Genomic DNA, 9,765 nt, shown 5'->3' with positions numbered 1-9,765 from the left:
AGCTGCCCTGCACGGGTCTGCCTCAGCCCTCTCCCCAGCGCTGTCTGCCCTTCTGACCCCGTGGCACCTGTGACCGTGACCAAGGGCTCCAACACTCGCTGTCTGGGTCTCTGTGTGTCCACGCGTGTGTGTTCTGGGGGCGGACGTGGCTTCGTGGGGGCACACGCATGCCTGGGTGTGTCCGTGTGGCCGGCACCAGCCTGGGGCCGTGTGTGCCTCGGCTCGACCCCTGTGGGTGCTGCAGAGACACAGGGTCGGGGTGTGTGAAAGTCCTGAGTGTGCTGAGGGCCGGGGGGTGGGTGGCCTTTCCTTGGGAGGGGCCTCCCCCAGACAGACGCCCTGGGCAGGGAGGGGGCTGGGGGCCAGGCTGGGGTCAGGCTTTCAGGGGCAAGGCCAGGAAGGGCTCAGGGCCAAGTCTGTGACATGCTGAGTGCCTCCTCGGTTCTCCTGTCTCTCCCCTACCCACCCAGACCCCTTGGCTAAGCACCCACTGAGCTGGCTGTGGGCGGGGCGCTGGGCTCACAGGCCTGGGACTGGCTCTGGTCCCTGCACTCTGCATCTGGTGGGGGACACGCTGCAGTGCACCAGCGGGAGGGGGCCTGCTGTGGTCAGGAGGGCAGCACCGTGACGGCAGAGGCAGGGGTGACGGGAGGCGGACAGCCTGGGTGGGCCCTCGGGCGGCAGGACCTGCCTGCCAGGGTCCCCGTGAGTGGAGGGCCGGGTGAGCCATGAAGCTGGGAGTGAGCGGAGGACTTCCACAATGGGTCACGGCTGCCCCTCTGGGGACCAGAATGGGGCCCTTGACTCCGAGGGCACTGGGGAGCTATGGAAGATTCTGGGGGAGGGTGGTCCTTGGAGCAGTTTCCTTGCCACCCTCAATCCACTTGCCACCCTCCCCACTAAAGCAGGGCTGAGCCTGCAGACCACAATGGTCTCCTTGGAACACGGTCATGTCTGAGGGCCAGAGGGAGGCGGGAGCCCCTGGCCCATCCAAGTCCCTTGCCCAGGGGGTGGTGCTGGCTCCTGGCTGGCAAGGCAGGGGCAGCCTGGGTCTGCTTGGGGCAGTGTGGACTCAGGGTTGTTTCTGTGTGGGAGCAGGTGGGGGGGCACTCTGGAGCCAGCCAGGCTGTGGGGGTTGCGGGAGGGCTGAGCCATCCGAGGGGCAGATTTTATGAGCTGGAGATGGCCAACTGCCGCTGAGTCACCGGCCGGGCTGGCCAGGGCTCGTGCCCGCGCTGAGGGTGGCGGGGCTCCCGCGGGCCCGGGCAGGCTGCTTCCCCAGGAAACCTCGGGGAGGGTCTCTGAGCGGAGCGGACGCTGTGGATGGCCGGCGCGCACCCTTTACTTCACGGAGCTCTCTTCTGTAGGACCCTGGGGTTCTGGGGTGGGGGTGCCAGAGCCCTCGAAGCTTGGGGTGACCCCCCTGAGGCCCTCAGTGGAGGTGAGTACACAGGGACGATCGCACCCTTGTCACCTCCTGGCTCAAGGCCAGGCTGTCTGTGTCTGGGTCAGAGGTCACATGTCAGCTGGGTCAGGGGTCGAGACCCCTTCTGGTGGATGGGACGGGAGCAGTTTCATGTGTGACTGCCCCTCGAAGTCCAGCCTAGTGAAGAGACCCACCCCCAAGCTCGGAGAAGCCCCCTCACCCTCGCGGCTGGATCGTAAGCTTCTGCAATGGTGTCTTAGGGCTCACGACCCCCGGGGACCTGCTGCTCTGAGGGACGAGGTCGCAGAAGCAGTTGAGCAGCCCAGGGGCAGAGGGTCTGGCGGGGGACACGGGGTGACAGCCAGGCTGCTGCTGTCAGCAGCCTGGGGCCTGTCGCACCAGACCGCACCTCTGTTCCCTCACCCCAGGCCACGGGAGGGCCCGCGGGAGGACCCGCGGGAGGACCCGCGGGGTGGGGCCAGGGCGCCTGCGGGGAGGGGTGCAGGCCAGGTGGGCGGGGGTGATCCCGAGAAGACGGGGGCGGCTGGGGCTGGGCAGGTGGCCCTTCCTAAGAGGTCGAGGGCCTCACACCCCCTCCTGTGCTCCGGACTCCCAGGCAGGGCCCAGCACCCACAGGGGAGGCCCATGTGGGGCCTTGGGGGTGCTGTGTGGGTGCATGTGTGTGTCTGGGTTGGGGTCGCTTGGGCAGCCCTGGCTTCAAGCCCGGTTGGACCCCTCACTTCGGGCTCTGACCTTTGGTGTCCCCCCACTAGGCAGGGACGCTAAGGCCTGTGGAAGGTCCTAGGCCAGGTCCCTCTCCTCTCAGGAAGCACCCACTCCTGCCTCCACGTGTGGGACGTGGGTGGGGACGCCTCAGGCCCACAGCCGCTGGTGGGGAGCTGGAGAAGCCTGGGCGGGCTCTCGGGGGGTGACAGGGGTGAGGAGGCGGTGTCTGAGATGCCCCACTTCCCCCAGCCCGTGTCCTAAGTAGCGCAGGGCTGCTGGGGCTGGACGGGTGGAACTGGGACACGTCCAGGGCGCCGAGCAGGGCCTGGCGCACCGTGAGGATGGGAACGCACTCTGAGGCGTGGGGACCACCGCCCCCTGCCCCCTTCGTTCCCTAAGCTACTCTTCCAGGCCCTGCTGTTACCCAGAGCCCCTCGGAGCTCATCTTGGGCCGCTTTCGACTTTTACAGGTGCATAAACTGAGGCCCAGAGAGTGACAGAGACCCCTTCAAAGCCACGCAGAGAATGGATTGCTGCAGGTATTGGTGGGAAGCAGGCCTGGACTCCCTTGCGGCAGCCCTAGCTTTGGGCCAGTCCTGAGATACAAGCGCAGGGGTGGGATGGAAGTGGACCCTGAGCGCACAATGGGGGAGGCTGGAGGGGGACAAGTGGACGAGGCTGGGCTGCCGCTGTATATGGGAGCCACCCACTTGTCCCTTCCCAGCCCGCACCTGAGGATCGGCTCATTTCTTCCCCCCACCCACGCAGGGAGAGGCGGCCTCCCCCTGCCTCCCCCAGGTTCATGTAGCGGCCCCAGGGAGGCAAGGTGGGGACCAGGGAGCTCCCACCCCCAGAGGATGCTGACGCCTGGGCTGGAGGAAGAGGCAGGTGCTCTGGGTCTGTTCGATGCAGGGGCTACCGGGAACATGGGAGAGGGTGGGAGGGGGTCTCTCTGGAGCTGGAGCCCTGCTCCCTCCCCCACGGCCCCCTCGGGACACTTGGCCCCAGCTGGGAGGGGCTCTGGTGGGGCTGGTGCAGGTGTGAACCCTGGTCCGTGGCGGCCTGGGGACGCGTTGGGGGGCCCTGCCCGTCCCCCGTTAAGTCCCGCACACTGGGATACGGCACATGCCAGCAGTCACCGCACAGACCACTGCTGGATCGCGACCTGAGGCTTGAAGATAGGTCCAGGGGGTCAGTCACTCAAGCAGTGGTGAGGACCCTCAACCGTATCCGCTGCCGTGTATCTAGAACTTCCGACGTGCCAGCACGGGCGGAGCACTTCTGTGTTCCCCAGCCCCTCCTTGAGGCCCCCTTGTCACCATCCTTGTCTGATGGAGAGGAGTCCATGGCCAAGGTCACACAGCTGGGAAGGGGCGGAGCTGGGGCTTGAGCCCAGGCAGCCGACCAGGTCTGAAATGCGCTGCTGAGCGGGTCTGTGTCCTCTGAGGAAGCTTCTGGAACCATCCACCGGGCACGCTGGAGAGTTCCTTACATCCCGGGAACAGGCTGGGGAGTGCGGGTTCCAGGCCTCTCCCAAGCCCAGGGCCCTGTCCTCAGCCCCGTCCACCAAGGCAGCCCCGGGCTGGGCTGAGCGCTGGCTCCTGCGGCAGCGCCGGACCGGCCGCCTCGGGTCAAGAGCCGGCCACATCCCCCGCAGGGCCTTGGGACCTGCTTTCTATTTCGGCCCTTCCCGGCCTCCGAGCGGCCTCGTGGGACCGGCATGCTGTGTCTGTCTCTGCCTGCTCGCAGGACTTAGAGGGTGGCCCTGGACGCTGGCGCTCTGCTCGCCCGCCCGGGAGTGGGAGCAGGGCCGCGAGGGGAAGGCCCCTGCAGCAGCCCCGTCCACCGTCCCCCACGGACGGCGGTGAGCTTCCCATCCCTGTGAGGGGTCGGAAGAGCTGCTGTGTGGTATCAGCGCTGGGCAGGCAGGAGCACCGACGGCCGCTGGGGAGGGGGGCAGAGACCCCAGACCCCAAACATCACCCATCCTAGGATTCTGATTCTGAACTGCAGCAACAGAGATGTTGTCCCGTCAAAGAGACTGGGGTCAAAAATTCAAGGCCAGGCCCTCCCACGCTCCACCCCCTGCCCTGAGACAGAGAGTGGCCTCTCCTCACTGTCTTGTCAGGGGCGGGAGTTGGGGGGCGGCAGTGGCGAGCTCTTTGCCCACACGGTTCTCTCAATGTCTCTCTAGGTCCAGATCCTCCCTAGCGTTGAGGTCACCTCGTCCGTGAAGCCTGCCTTGGCTGGCTTCTCTCAGCCCCAGGTTAATGAGGGCACTTGGGGCCTGGGTTGTTTGTCTGGATTCCCGCATCAACTCGGTCTCTATCTGGATGTTTAGCTCCCCTAGATGAGGCCAGAATTTTACTTGTTTCTTTCCCTCTGATGCTCAGTATATGTGAAGGTATACAGTAGGAGATCAATAAATGCAAATGCCCACTCATTTGAAAAATGGGTGGGCAGGCTGGCCTGGCTCCATCACAAGGCACTTGGCCCCCTTTCTTGCCTTTCCCGGCTTCCCCAGGGGGCCTTCCAGGGTGCTTTGCACCCCTCTTATAAACAGGGTGCTCCTCCTGGTGGCTGACCCCTCCCCTTCCACTGCAGCTTCCTCTTGTTCTTGCTGACCGCCCCCCTACCCCAACCTCTCCTCCAGGGGCTGGGCGGCCGTCTCTGGTCAGTGAAGGGGTTGGGGTGGGGTGGGATGTACAGTCAGTACTGTCCTTCCCTCTTATAGGCAAGGAAACAGACTCCGAGAAGGCAGGGGCCTGAGACCACCTGGCTAACAGCAGGTGGAGCCAGGATTTGAACCAGGCACTCGGTGGGGGTGACCCCCACATTTCTCCACACCGAGCCCCTCCTTGCCATTGACGGGGTATGGTGGGTGGTGGGAGCCGGGGTTGAGCCCTGCCTCTTGTGGGTGCCCTAGACACGTCCCAGCCTGTCTCCTCCCTGGCGTTGGTCTGTTCACCTGGGCAGCAGGGACAAAGCCCGGCTGAGGGTGGTGGGAGGCTGGCAGGGTCCTTGCCCACGGGGGCCCCCCTCCCAACTGCCCACTGCCCCGGGGAGCAGGCAGCTGGTGGGAACAGGAGGAGGGACGCTGTTTCTTTTGGCCAGGACAGTGGCTTTCCGGAAAGTTGGTGCCAGTTCTCTGGGTTGGTGAGTGGGGAGGGCCCTGGGGGTGGGGCTCCAGGGCGTGGGCGGACAGTGGCCACCGGGCGGCTGGACAGAGGCGCCAGCGGGACAGTCCTCACAGCCCCCGCTCGAGGGCCTGGAGACCGGCTTGCTCGGAGACGGGTGAGCTCGTGGGCGAGTCTGACTCAGAGCCCCTCAGCCATGACCAGCAGACGGGACCGGGGTCTGAGAGGGTCCTGCTCAGAGTGACCCTGACCCTTCCTGCTGCTCGAGGATCTCAGCGTGCTTGTGTAGGGACAGCCCCAGGCCCCACGGCGGTGTCATGTCATAGAGAGTGTGTGTGTTCACTGTCTTTCTAAAGTTGGAGCCAGAAGCACGTGGCCCAAAATGTTCACAGGAGCGGCCATGATGGCCCCCTGCATTTTGCAGAGAACTGACCTGGCGCGGGTGGGGGTCTGCCCTGGGGGTGGGGTGTCTGCTCCCTGCCCCACCAGGACCCCTGGCCTTGCTGAGGGGCCGCAGTGAGTCATCTCCCACTAAGGAGGCACACCCCCACCCCCAATCGCTCTGTCCTAAGCTGTCTTCTCAGAGGCCTCGAGGGGAGCCTGGCCCTCTAACCCTGCCAGCCGTAGCCCTCTGTCAGTGCTGGGCACACCCTCTCTGCCCCTGGCCTCAGGGCACTTGCCCAGGAGAGGCTGCCCTCTCTCTCGTGTGGCCCCTGCAGGGCCCTGGCCAGGCCCTTGGGAGCTCTGGTGGGTAGGAGGCAACAGCGCCAGACTCAGAGTCCAGGACTTGGGCTCGGATCCAGGCTCCATGGCTGACCAGCTGTGGGAGCCAGGGCTGGGGCTCCGCGGCCTGAGCCTCAGCCTGCTCGCCTGCGGTGAGGAGCTGCGAGCCCCTCGCTGCCAGCTCACAGGGCTATGCGGATCAGGGCTCAGGGTGGGACCAGGGTCAGGGCTCAGTGATGACCAGAGCTGGGGTTCATTGTGTGATAGGTGAGGTCTCAGTCTGCGAAGAGGATCAATATTCGTGTGTGACCAGGGTCAGGACTCAGGGTGGGACCAGGCTCGTTCACTGGCGGGGGTCAGTAGTCAGGGCACCCAGCCCGCTTACATGCCACCCACCACCTGAGCACACACCACAGCTGTCCCTGTGACCTCCGCGCCCTGCCTCCCTGCGCCGGTCCCAGGGAGGTTTCACTTTCTGATGGGGAGTGAGAGGAGGGTGCTGGGTCCTAAGGGAGGCCCCTCCCAAGCCCTCCCCTTCCTTCCCATGGAGCTGGGGGTGTCTAGCATCTGCCTGGGAGGACCTGCTGGCTACTTCCTGCTTACAAGGCATGTCAGGAGGACAGAGGCCAGACCTCGAAGGTGTTTAGATGGGCGGGAGGGGCTGGGCGTGGGTTGAAGCTTGAGGAAAGAGTGAGAGAGTCAGGCAGGGTGGGGGCCAAGGCCTGGTTCCAGGCTGTCAGGACGCCTGCCCATGGTCAAGGGTGTTTTCTGATGGCTGAGCATCTGGTTCCCGTCTCCTCCTGGGTGACCTTGGGCAAGTCAGGGGAGGGAACGAGGATTGAACTGAATGCCTGGCCCGCGCCCTGCTTTCCTTCCAACGAGGAGCCTCCAGGCTCTGGCTCCTCCCTGACCTGCTCTCAGGACACGAGCTCAGTGTCCATCCTGGGTACTTGTCCCAGACCCTCCACGTCAGGCCCTTCTCCGTTGGGGGGTGTGAGAGTGCGCACTCTGGCGGGGAGGCTGGTCTACAGCCACGGACGCAGGTGGACACGACGGGGATGGTGATACGGACAGTGATGGTGATGATGGTGGTGGCTGACCGTCGCGGGGGTGGCCGCAGCAGTGGCAGCATCTCTTGCATGGACGGAGCCCAGACCGGCTTCCGGGCCTAGGTGGGCTTCCTCACAAGGACCCGTAATCAAAGTGAAGCAGTTAGGAATGCATCTGTGGCAGATAAAAGCCCCCTCCCCGCACTGTGGCTGAAAGAAGCAAGGGGGAGTACCAGTCGCCACGGGGCAGGGCTGGGTGGGAAGCAGCCTGATTCAGGAGTCACACCCCCGGGCTCTTCTCTGATGACTGGGGACAGGAAGGCCACTGGGAAGGCAGGGCCTCGGAGACTTGCAGCGTCAGGACCCTCGGGTGACAGAACTGTCACTCCCCCCCCCGCCCAACCCTGGGTGAGAAGGGAGCTGGGAGCTGATGCAATGCCACTGTCCCCCAGCGCCGTGAGCTACAGAATGTTCTGTGAGAAAAACTTACACGTAGACCTCACTACGGGAAAAGCAGAAGGGGGCTGGCTGCCCCGGAGGCCCTGGGAGAGGAGACCAGAGACCCCCGTCCACCTCCTCTGCCCCAAGCCATAGGGGCTGGGCAGAGCCCGGGGGCTCCATGGAGAGCCCCTCCCCAACCGCAGCCACTAGTGGGTCCTGGGCAGCACGGAGGCTAAGGTGGGCCCTCCTAGTGGGGAGGGAGAGACCCCACTCGTGAGGTCAGAGCTGACGGTCAGTTCTGGGTGGGGCCTCCCTCACCTGGGGCGGGAGCAAGACGGGAGCTGGGCTCCAGTGGGCCCCATGTCTAGAAGCGATGGCTGCTCTGTCCCGCCTGTGGTGGTTTGGGGAGGGGGCAGGCTGGGCACGGCATGGGTGGGGAAGTGGCCTCAGACCACAGGCAGGGCCTCTAGGTGCGGGCCATCGACCTAGCCTCTGTCTCCCCCAGGCATCTGACGGAGCAGGTGGGCAATCAGGTAATTCAAATACCCGTTCTGTAAGAGGAAGCTCTTAGAATCTTCTGTTCTTCTGGTTGAATCCTCTGACTCAGGGTTCTGAGTCTAGGGTCCTGGGTGGTTTCAGTGGATCCATGAACGCCCAGAATTTGTGTGTGAAACCGTCCACGTGTGTCGTGAGGGTCTGTCAGGGCTGTCAGAGGTCCGAGGCCCTGAGCGGGTTAGAGTGGGGTGTAGTCTGGCCTCTCTGCAGATGAGGAGCCGTCCCCAGGGTCACACTGAGAGTCAGAGAGTCAGAGCCAGGACAGGCTGGTGTTGCCACTGTGGAACGCCTCTGCCCCGAGCCTGGGGACCCTCCTCCTGGGGCTGATTTCTGCCCCCTGCTTGGTCCACCAGGATGTTGGAGAGACGGCGGGCTGGGCCTCAGATGAGGTGCTGGGGACATTTGGGGATGACAGCTTTGAGCTCCAAGCCTCGTCCTTCTGCCTCTCACCTGCGGTCAGTCACTGGGCCTGCCTGGCCCCAGCTTCCCCCTCTGCACAAAGAGGGCAGCAGTGTTTGGTGCTGGGGGAGCACGTGAGAAAACAGATGTGTTTTGAGCTTCAGCTCGTGGCCGTGCAGGGTGGCGTATGCGGGTGTGTAGCAGAATCACCTGGGAGTTTGGAAAGGCTGGCTTCAGTGGCCTGGGTAGGCGCCCGGGCACCAGCATTTTATGAGGCGCCCCAGGATCCTAACGTGCACCAGGGGTGACTGTCTTGGGGCCAACCTTGGCTCCTGCCAGCACACTGAGACGCTGGTTAGAGCGGATGCCTGACTGGCAGCCCTCTTAGCTCCCAGTTTTCATCCTAGACTCTGGCTGATGCTTAGCTACTGCCTGAGGTTAGTCTCAGGATGGTGTGATCTCTTCCCTTCCTTCCATCCATCCACCTACCCACCCCTTCCTCCGTCCCTGCATCCCTCCATCTATTCAAGAACAGACTTTGTCTGCAACCTTGCAGATAATTATTTTTTCCTTTTTGTAAATCAAATCCTGTTTAAATCCTTCAATCCTTCCAGCCAGAGCCCCCGCCGCCCGCCAGCCTGCTCCTTGTCTCCGGCCTGCCGAGCAGGTTTGTTTAAGGCCTGCACCTCCCTGTGTTTACACTGGGCTGTCAGCAGAAACTCCAGGTGCAGGAGGGAGGCCTTGAGCTTATTCTGACCGGAGACAAGGGTTGGAGGGGGGCACAGGGGGCTTCAGGGCACCCTTCACGCAGTGTCCCAGCTCTGTCACCATCCCTGCTGGGTAGGTGAGTTCTCAGAGGCTCAGATTACCCAGCTGGCCAGAGACAAAGCTGAGTCCTGGCCCCAGGCTTCTAGGTCCCTACTGCCTCAGAAGTGGAGCCCAGGAAGACTTCTTGGAGGAGATGACATGTGAACTGGCTGTCTGGGAAGACCGAGGAGGTGGCGGGAAAGGCGTCACTAGCAGAGAGAGGATGCCGGGCTGTGACCATCCAAGGAAGGCCAGAAAGCAGGTAGAGTAGGAAGCTGTGGGCCAGCTTCTTGGCTCCTTCATTTACCTGCTCTGTGGCGTGGGGCATGTTACCTAACCTCTCTGTGCATCAGTTTCCTCACCCTCTAGAGGGAAGAGAATAGTTGTATTGACTTCTCAGGATCCTCATAGGGATAAAATAATCTAGGAATATAGGTGGGAGGTATGCTCACGAGTTTGGGCTCTGCCCTGCTTGAATGGGGAGCCATGGCAGGTGGCGGAG

The sequence above is a fragment of the Bubalus kerabau genome, chromosome 14, assembly GCF_029407905.1.
Source record: "Bubalus kerabau isolate K-KA32 ecotype Philippines breed swamp buffalo chromosome 14, PCC_UOA_SB_1v2, whole genome shotgun sequence".
Lineage (NCBI taxonomy): Eukaryota > Metazoa > Chordata > Mammalia > Artiodactyla > Bovidae > Bubalus > Bubalus kerabau.
The sequence above is the reverse complement of the archived record's forward strand: the minus strand, read 5'-3'. Positions refer to the sequence as shown.